This window comes from Macaca mulatta, chromosome 3 (genome assembly GCF_049350105.2).
Source record: "Macaca mulatta isolate MMU2019108-1 chromosome 3, T2T-MMU8v2.0, whole genome shotgun sequence".
Classification (NCBI taxonomy): Eukaryota; Metazoa; Chordata; class Mammalia; order Primates; family Cercopithecidae; genus Macaca; species Macaca mulatta.
Genome location: NC_133408.1, coordinates 46,011,320 through 46,020,393, shown reverse-complemented (window position 1 = coordinate 46,020,393; position 9,074 = coordinate 46,011,320). Strand labels below are relative to the sequence as shown.

The window sequence follows — 9,074 nt, the reverse complement described above, 5'->3', positions numbered from 1 at the left end:
CATATTATTATCTCTTATAGTCCTGTGGGTTGGCTGGGCTCAGCAAGACAGTTCTTCTGGTCTCACTACAGCTTTTTGTGTGTTCTAGTTAGATAGTGGCCGGGCTGGTGTCATCTATACACAGCTTACTATAGTGCAAAGATCTCACTACTCCATGTGGTCTTCCTGGAGAGCACCTGGACTTTTTAGATGATGGCTTGTAGCTTCCAAAAGTACAGAATCCAAGAAGGAAGACGTGGAAACTCACAGTCCTCCTAGCTCTAAAAACTGGGCCCCAGTTGGCCCTTTTCTCCTACCTTCCAGACATAAAGCTGGTTCAATGTGGGAAAGAACTATTTCTGAATAAGGTCACACCCTGAGGTTCCAGGTGGACATGAATTTTGGGTGGATGCTACCTCTGTCAGTCTGTTCTCACACTGCTGTAAAGAAATATCTGAAAGTCAAAAAATAACAGATGCTGACAAGGTTGCAGAGAAAAGGGAATACTCATATACTGTTGGTGGAAGTGTAAATTAGTTCAACCATTGTGGAAAGCAGTATGGTGATTCCTCAAAAAGCTAAAAGCAGCACTACCATTCAACCTAGCAATCTCATTACTGGGTATACACCCAGAGAAATATAAATCATTGTACCATAAAGACACACGCACATGAATGTTCATTGCAGAACCATTTGCGATAGCAAAGACATGGAATCAACCTAAATGTCCATCAGTGACAACCAGATAAAGAAAACGTGGTACATATACACCATGGAATACTATGCAGCCATAAAAAAGAATGAGATCATGTCTTTTGTGAGAACATGGATGAAGCTGGAGGTTATAATGCTCAGCAAACTAATGCAGGAACAGAAGACCAAATACCGCATGTTCTCACTTATAAGTGGGAGCTAAATGATGAGAACTCATGAACACAAAGAAAGGAACAACACACACTGGAGTCTACTTGAGGGTGGAAGGCAGGAGGAGGGAGAAGAGTAGAGAAATAACTAGTGGGTATGGGCTTAATACCTGGTTGATGAAATAATCTGTACAACAAACCCCTATGACACGAATTTACCTATGCAAGAAGCCTTCACATGTGCCTCTGAACCTAAAATAAAAGTTAAAACAAAGGAAATGCTTGAGACTGGCTAATTCATAAAGAAAAGAGGTTTAATTGGATCATGGTTCTATAGGCTGTACAGGAAACGTAGCAGCTTCTGCTTCTGGCCTCAGGAAGCTTCTAATCATGGTGAAAGGTGAACGAGGATCGACGTATCTTACATGACTGGAGCAGGAGGGAGAGAGTGAGTGGGGAGGTGCTACGCACTTCTTTTTTTTTTTTTGGAAAGGAGTCTCACTCTGTTGCCCAGGCTGGAGTGCAGTGGCACAATCTCGGCTCACCGCAACCTCCGCCTCCTGGGTTCAAGCGATTCTCCTGCCTCAGCCTCCTGAGTAGCTGGGATTACAGGCATGCACCACCACACCCGGCTAATTTTTGTATTTTTAGTAGAGATGGGGTTTTGCCAAGTTGGTCAGGCTGGCCTCGAACTCCTGACCTCGTGATCCACCTGCCTCAGCTTCCCAAAGTGTTGGGATTACAGGCATGAACCACTGCGCCCGGCCAGCTACACACTTTTAGACAACCAGATCTCACCAGCACTTACTCATTATGGTGAGGACAGCACCAAGAGAGAAATCCGCCCCCATAATCCAATCAGCTCCTACTTCCAGCATTGGAGATTACAACTGAATATGAGATCTGGTGGGGGCACGGATCCAAACCATATCACTATTCAACCCACTGCAGGAGATAACAACCCTAGGCTCATGGAGATGCTGGAGACTAGAATCCAATTGTGCAAAGAGCATGTTTAGTATGGGACCAGCCACAGAAGGGGTGCTCAATACATGGTCATTATTGTTATATAAAACACAGAAATGCAAAAAACACTGGCGTGGCGCCTTCCCAACAAACACTCCTCCAGGGGAAACCAGGAATCAGAGCTGAGTAAATGTGGAAACGTACCTTTGCAGACTCCACAAAGCCAAACTCCAATTTGTGTTTCTTTTTGTTTTTCCTTTGAGGCAGAGTTTCACTCTCTTTTTTTTTTTTTTGCCCAGGCTAGAGTGCAATGCAGTGATCTGGGCTCACTGCAACCTCCACTTCCCGGGTTCAAGTAATTCCCCTGCTTCAGCCTCCTGAGTAGCTGGGATTACAGACATGTGCCATCACAACTGGCTAATTTTGTATTTTTAGTAGAGATGAGTGTTCACCATGTTGGCCAGGCTGGTCTCTAACTCCTGACCTCAGGTGATCTGCCCGCCTCAGCCTCCCAAAGTGCTGGGATTACAGGTGTGAGCCACTGTGCCCGGCTCAAGTTGCGATTTGATTTAGATCCCTGCATTTCAGGTTTAAGGAATTTATATTTACAGAGTTGCGTGATCATCTTCAGCATTCATCAAACACATATCATCTGGCAGAAACCGTGCAAAGTATCTTCCATGAGTGATCTAATTTAATTCTTACAAGAAAGGTGCAATTATTATCCCTATAAAAACGGAGAGGAAGGAAATGAGGCCCAGAGACGTGAGGGCCCGCCCCAGGTTACACAGTGGGCAAGAGGGGGTGCTGGGGCTTGAGTCCTCTTTAAGTCCAAAGCCCCTGCTCTTCACCAGAATGAAAAGAGCCTTCTCTCTCCTACTCTTCCTGGCAGAAGCATTTGTCTTCAGAAAGGATAAAGACTTGGTCTATGCTGGGTGCAGTGGCTCACACCTGTTATCCCAGCACTTTGGGAGGCTGAGATGGAAGGATTGCTGAACTCCAGGAGTTCGAGACCAGCCTGGGCAACATAGAGAGACTCCATTTCTTTTCTATTTTTTTGAGATGGAGTCTCCCTCTGTCACCCAGGCTGGAGCGCAGTGGTGCAATCTCAGCTCACTGAAACCTCCGCCTCTCAGGTTCAAGTGATTCTCATGCCTCAGCCTCACAGCTAGCCTGGGACTACATGCACCACCATACCTGGCTAATTTTTGTATCTTTAGTAGAGATAGGGCTTCGCCATGTTGCCCAGGCTGGTCTCAAACTCCTGAGCTCAAGTGATCCACCCACCTCAGCCTCCCAAAGTGCTAAGATTACAGTTGTGAGCCACCACGCCCTGCCAGGAGACACTCTATTTCTACAAAAAATTAAAAAAATTAGCTGGGCGTAGTGGTGTGCACCTGTGGTCCCAGCTACTCCAGAGGCTGAGGTGGGAGGATCACTTGAGCCCAGAAGTAGGAGGGCACAGTGAGCTATCATGGCACTGCTGCACTCCAGCCTGCGGGACAGAGCAAGATCTTGTCTCCAAAAAAGTTAAAAATAATTTTTTAAAAAGACTTCACGGACAAGAAGCTGCTCTGTCTGTCCATTTGGTCACATCCAGTCCTCAGGGCCCTCGACTCAGGCCCAGCATCCCTTACTCTGCTCTCTCTGTCCACAAATGTGCAGTGACAGCATCTATATTCCTGAAACCCTCCATCGGCCTCTGACACAGTGGAACACGAAAAACATCCTTGAGCTCCTTGGCCTCCTGCGTGGCATCAGCCCGGTGCCTCCCAAGGGCCCCGTTATCTAAATTTAATCTCATGTGACAGGTGCCCAGAGCTGTTTCTGCCTGGTGATTTATGGAGACAAAGTGGGCCCCCTTCCAGACCGAGGGTAGTCTGCCCGAGCACCAAGATACCTGGGAGAGCTGGTTCCAGGTTTGCCAGACACCCAGGGTGACACCCACTGGGCCATTTTGCCTATCCTGGGGACAGCAAAGTCCCTGGGCTACTTTGGAGTGGCATTATTAATTACTTTTTTTTTTTTTTTTTCCTGAGACGGAGTCTTGCTCTGTCGCCCAGGCTGGAGTGCAGTGGAAGGATCTCAGCTCACTGCAAGCTCCGCCTCCCGGGTTCACGCCATTCTCCTGCCTCAGCCTCCCGAGTAGCTGGGACTACAAATGCCCGCCACCTCACCTGGCTAGTTTTTTGTATTTTTTTAGTAGAGACGGGGTTTCACCGTGTTAGCCAGGATGGTCTCAATCTCCTGACCTCGTGATCCGCCCACCTTGGCCTCCCAAAGTGCTAGGATTACAGGCGTGAGCCACCACGCCCGGCCATTAATTAATTAATTAATTTTAAGTGCACATACTTTTATGTTCAGCCCCTGTAAAGTTATCAGATATTTGAAAAAAGTGTATATTTTTGTGGTTTTGTTTTTGAGACAGCGCCTCGCTCTGTTGCCCAGCCTGGAGTGCAGGGGCATGATCACAGTTCACTGCAGCCTGAAAAGTCCTGGGCTTAAGTGATCCTCTGGCCTCAGCCTCCTGAGTAGCTGGGACTACAGGTGCACGCCACCATGCCTTCTTGCTTTTTAATTTTTTTTTTTGTAGGGACAGGGTCTCACTATGTTGCTCCGGCTGGTCTTGAACTCCTGGTCTCAAGCAATTCTCCCACCTCAGCCTCTCAAAGTTCTGGGATTATAGAGTGAATCACTGCACCCAGCTGTAAAAAGTTTTTTTTGTTGTTGTTTGTTTGTTTTTGAGACAGAGTTTCGCTCTGTCGCCCAGGCTGGAGGGCAGTGGCATGATCTCGGCTCACTGCAACCTCCACCTCCCGGGTCCAATCAACTCTCCTGCCTCAGCCTCCTGAGTAACTGGGACTACGGGTGTGGGCCACCATGCCCAGTTAATATTTTTGTATTTTTTAGTAGCGACAGGGCTTCACCATGTAGGCCAGTCTGGTCTTGAACTCCTGACCTCTAGTGATCCGCCTGCCTTGACCTCCCAAAATGCTGGGATTACAGGCATGAGCCACCAAGCCCAGCTGAAAATTTTTAAATGTGAACCAAAGAGTCTAGTTTGAAGAACTTAGCTAGGAACGAGTGAGCTCTTACCCACATAATGGAGTTCTCCAAATGAGTAACAAGAAGTGTAAAATGAAAGGCACGTCACTTAGAGATTTGAAATTCTTCGGTGGCCCAGTCCTGGCTGTGCTGTTTATTGAAGAAGTTTGCAGTCATCTTCAGAATTCATTCTAGAAGCTGACTTCTTAATTTGGGCATCCGTAAACTAGTCATGGCAAAAGACATGCAAAGAAAAACACCATCTCGCCAAAAAAGAATGAAGAGCCAGGGATCCAACCAGTAGGAGAACTTGGGAAGCCCGTTTGCTCTGGACTGAGGCCCAGCCACTTCTGGGGACAATCCCAGCCATCTGCCACCATGCCCACCTCCAACTCCTTCCTGCAGACCCACCGTGACCCTAGCACTTGAAAAAGCCCTACTTATTCATTTTTGTTGTGGTAGAATAAACATTATGAAATTTACCATTTTAACCATTTTGAATGTACACTTGGCCAGGTGTGGAGACTCACGCCTGTAACCCCAGCACTTTGGGAGGCCGAGGAGGGAGGATCGCTTGAGGCCAGGAGTTTGAGACCAGCCTGGGCAACACGGTGAGATCCCATCTCTATTAAAAATACAAAAATTAGCCAGGTGTGCTGGTGCTTGCCCGTAGTCTCAGCTACTGGGGAGGGTGAGGCACAAGAATTGCTGGAACCCAGAAGGCGAAGGTTGCAGTGAGCTAAGATTGCACCACTGCACTCCAGCCTGGGAGACTGACTGAGATCTGTCTAAAAAAAAAAGAAAAGAAAAGAAAAAAAAAAGTTAGCCAGGCATGGTGGTGCATCCCAGCTACTCAGGAGGCTGAAGCAGGAGGATTGCTTGGGCCTGGAAATAGAGGCTGTGGTGAGCTGAAATTGCACCACTGCACTCCAGTGTGGGTGACAGGGTGAGACTCTATTTCAAAATAAAATAAAATAAAATAAAATAAAATAAAATAAAATAGTTCAGTAGTGTTAAGTATATTCACATTGGCCAGGTGCAGTGGCTCACGTCTGTTAACCCCAGCACTTCAGGAGGCCAAGGTGGGTGGATCACCTGAGGTCAGGAGTTCAAGACCAGCCTGGCCAACATGGTGAAACCCTATCTCTACTAAAAATAAAAAATAAAAAAATTAGCTGGGTATGGTGGCAGGTGCCTGTAATCTCAGCTACTCGGGAGGCTGAGGCAGAGAATTGCTTGAACCGGGGAGGTGGAGGTTGCAGTGAGCCAAGATGGCACCACCACACTCCAGCCTGGGTGACAGCACAAGACTCCATCTACCAAAAAAAAAAAAAAAAAAAAAAAAAAGAAGTACATTCACATTGTTGTGTAAGGGATTTCCAGAACACTTTTTATCTTGCAAAACTGAAACTCTATCCATTAAATACTAACTCCCCTATTTTCCTCCTCCAGCCTCTGGTAACCCCCAGTCTACTTTCTGTCTCTATGAATTAGCTTGCTCTAGGTGCCTCATTTAAGTGGAATCATGCAATATTTGTCTTTTTATGACTGGTTTATTTCACTGAGCATAATGTTCTCATGTTTTATTATGGTGTGCCATGTGATAGAATTTCCATTTTTTTATGGCTGAATAATATTCCATGGCATGGTGCTTGATTCCGTAGCACATATACCAAAATTGGAAAGATACAAAGAAGATTAGCATGGCCCCTGCGCAAGGATGACATGCAAATTTGTGAAGTGTTCCATATTGTTTTTCACAATAGTGAAGACTTGGAATCAACCCAAATTCCCATCAATGATAGACTGGATAAAGAAAATGTGGCACATATACACCATGGAACACTATGCAGCCATAAAAAAGGATGAGTTCATGTCCTTTGCAGGGACATGGATGAAGCTGGAAACCATCATTTTTAGCAAACTAACATAGGAACAGAAAACCAAACACTGCATGTTCTCACTCATAAGTGGGAGTTGAACAATGAGAACCCATGGACACAGGGAGGGGAACATCACACACTGGGGCCTGTCAGGGGGTCGGGGGCTAGGGCATGGATAGCATTAGGAGAAATACCTAATGTAGATGACGGGTTGATGGGTGCAGCAAACCACCATGGCATGTGTATACCTATGTAACAAACTTATACATTCTGCACATAAATCCCAGAACTTAAAGTATGATAAAAAAAATATTTCACGGCACGAATGTATCACACTGTGTTTATCCATTTATCTGTTGATGGCCACCTGGGTTGCTTCTACCCTTTGGCTATTGTAAATAATGCTGCTATAAAATTGGTTATGGATTAGCTGGGCATGGTGGCGCATGCATGCCTGTAGTACCAGATACTCAGGAGACTGAGGCAGGAGAATCGCTTGAATCCGGGAGGTTGCAGTGAGTGGAGATTGTGCCACTGTCCTCCAGCCTGGGTGACAGAGTAAGACTCCATCTTAAAAAAAAAAAAAAAAAAAAAAAAATTGGTTATGCAAATATCTCCTTGGGGCCCTGCTTTTGCTTCTTTGGGGTACAGAGCCAGAAGTGCAATTGCTGGATCTGTTTTTAAGTTTTCGAGGAACCTTGTTCATTTCTTGTGTGCCCTGCTGTTTATGAATCTGCAGAGGAATGAGGTGCATACAGAGAAAAGTCTAATGTTTCTTCCTGAAGGCACTGTCGGCGTGACATGGGGGTTGTGGCAGTGGGTGAGGACTATCGCCCCTCTCTCTTTCTTCAGGAATCGCTGATGAAAGACGCCACTTGGTTCTCATCAAATTTTCAAGAGAAAGAAAAAAGGGGTTTTGATGGAAGGCAAGATGACTCCAGGGCTCCTCTGGAGAAATTTTGTGATTTGACGAGGGAGGGAGCTGGAAGGGGTTTGCCTTTACTCTGTTCTGCACAATTCAGGTCCTGGAGCTTGATCACAAATGCTGGTTTTGCAGTTATCAGGATCCACCAGACAGGAAAAAAGTTTCCCATGTTCAAAAGTGTGGACCAGCAGGGGCAAGAACCCAGTTTGGTGCACAGCAAACAAATGCTGGTGACTGTACTGCATTTCACGACGCACAGGCCACATCTCTGTAAATGCATCAGCTAAAACTCTCTGGAATTGAAATAACTGCTCTCCTACATATAGACCCCCAGGGGGAAAATGTCTACTATAATCCAGTTTTTAAATGGAAAAGGAGAAAGAAAAAGCCCTGGTGGCGTTTCTGTTGCAGAAAATTATCAGCAACTTGCTCACAGTTTCGGAGAAAATCTTCCAACTGATACAACATGTACCAATCTTCCAATCGATACAACATTCCAGTCTTCCAATTGATACAACAATCTTCCAATCGATACAAGTCAATTGAAACAACCGCCTTCCAACTGATACAATATTCCAGTCTTCCAATTGATGCAACAGTCTTCCAATTGATACAACAAGCCAACTGATACAACAAGCCAATTGATACAAGTCTTCCAACTGATACAACATTCCAGTCTTCCAATTGATACAACAATCTTCCAATTGATACAACAAGCCAATTGATATAAGCATCTTCCAACTGATATAACCATCTTCTAATTGATACAGCAATCTTCCAATTGATACAACAAGCCAATTGATACAATCATCTTCCAACTGATACAACATTCCAACTGATACAACAATCTTTCAATTGATACAACAATCTTCCAATTGATACAATAATCTTCCAATTGATACAACAATCTTCCAAGTGATACAACAAGCCAATCGATACAACCATCTTCCAATTGATACAACATTCCAATCTTCCAATTGATACAACATGTCAAAATTTCAGGGACGACATCAAGAGCAGTTTGCATTTGGTAGGAAGTAGAGTTAGCAAAAGCCGAAAAGGCCTTTGACACAACCAGCATTGAAAAGGCTATTTGGGGCCAGGCACGGTGGCTCACGCTTGTAATCCCAGCACTTTGGGAGGCCGAGGTGGGCAGATCACCTGAGGTCAGGAGTTCCAGACCAGCCTGGGCAACATGGCAAAACCCTATCTCTAGTAAAAAATACAAAAACTATCCAGGCATCATGGCATGCGCCTGTAATCCCAGCTACTCAGGAGGTTGAGGTAGGGAGAATTGCTTGAACTCAGGAGACGGAGGTTGCAGTCAGCCAAAATTGCACCACTGCACTCCAGCCTGGGCAACAGAGCAAGACTCCGTCTCAAAAAACAAACAAACAAACGAACAAACAAAAA

The 9,074-nt window shown here is 45.5% G+C and overlaps 1 non-coding gene across 1 annotated transcript; it reads left to right on the top strand.

Annotated features, from left to right (window-relative positions):
• Positions 1–6,501: 6,501 nt before the first annotated feature.
• Positions 6,502–6,608, top strand: LOC114677321 (U6 spliceosomal RNA). The gene has a single exon (XR_003728587.2). It is a non-coding gene; the product is annotated as a U6 spliceosomal RNA (small nuclear RNA).
• The last annotated feature ends 2,466 nt before the right edge of the window (positions 6,609–9,074 follow it).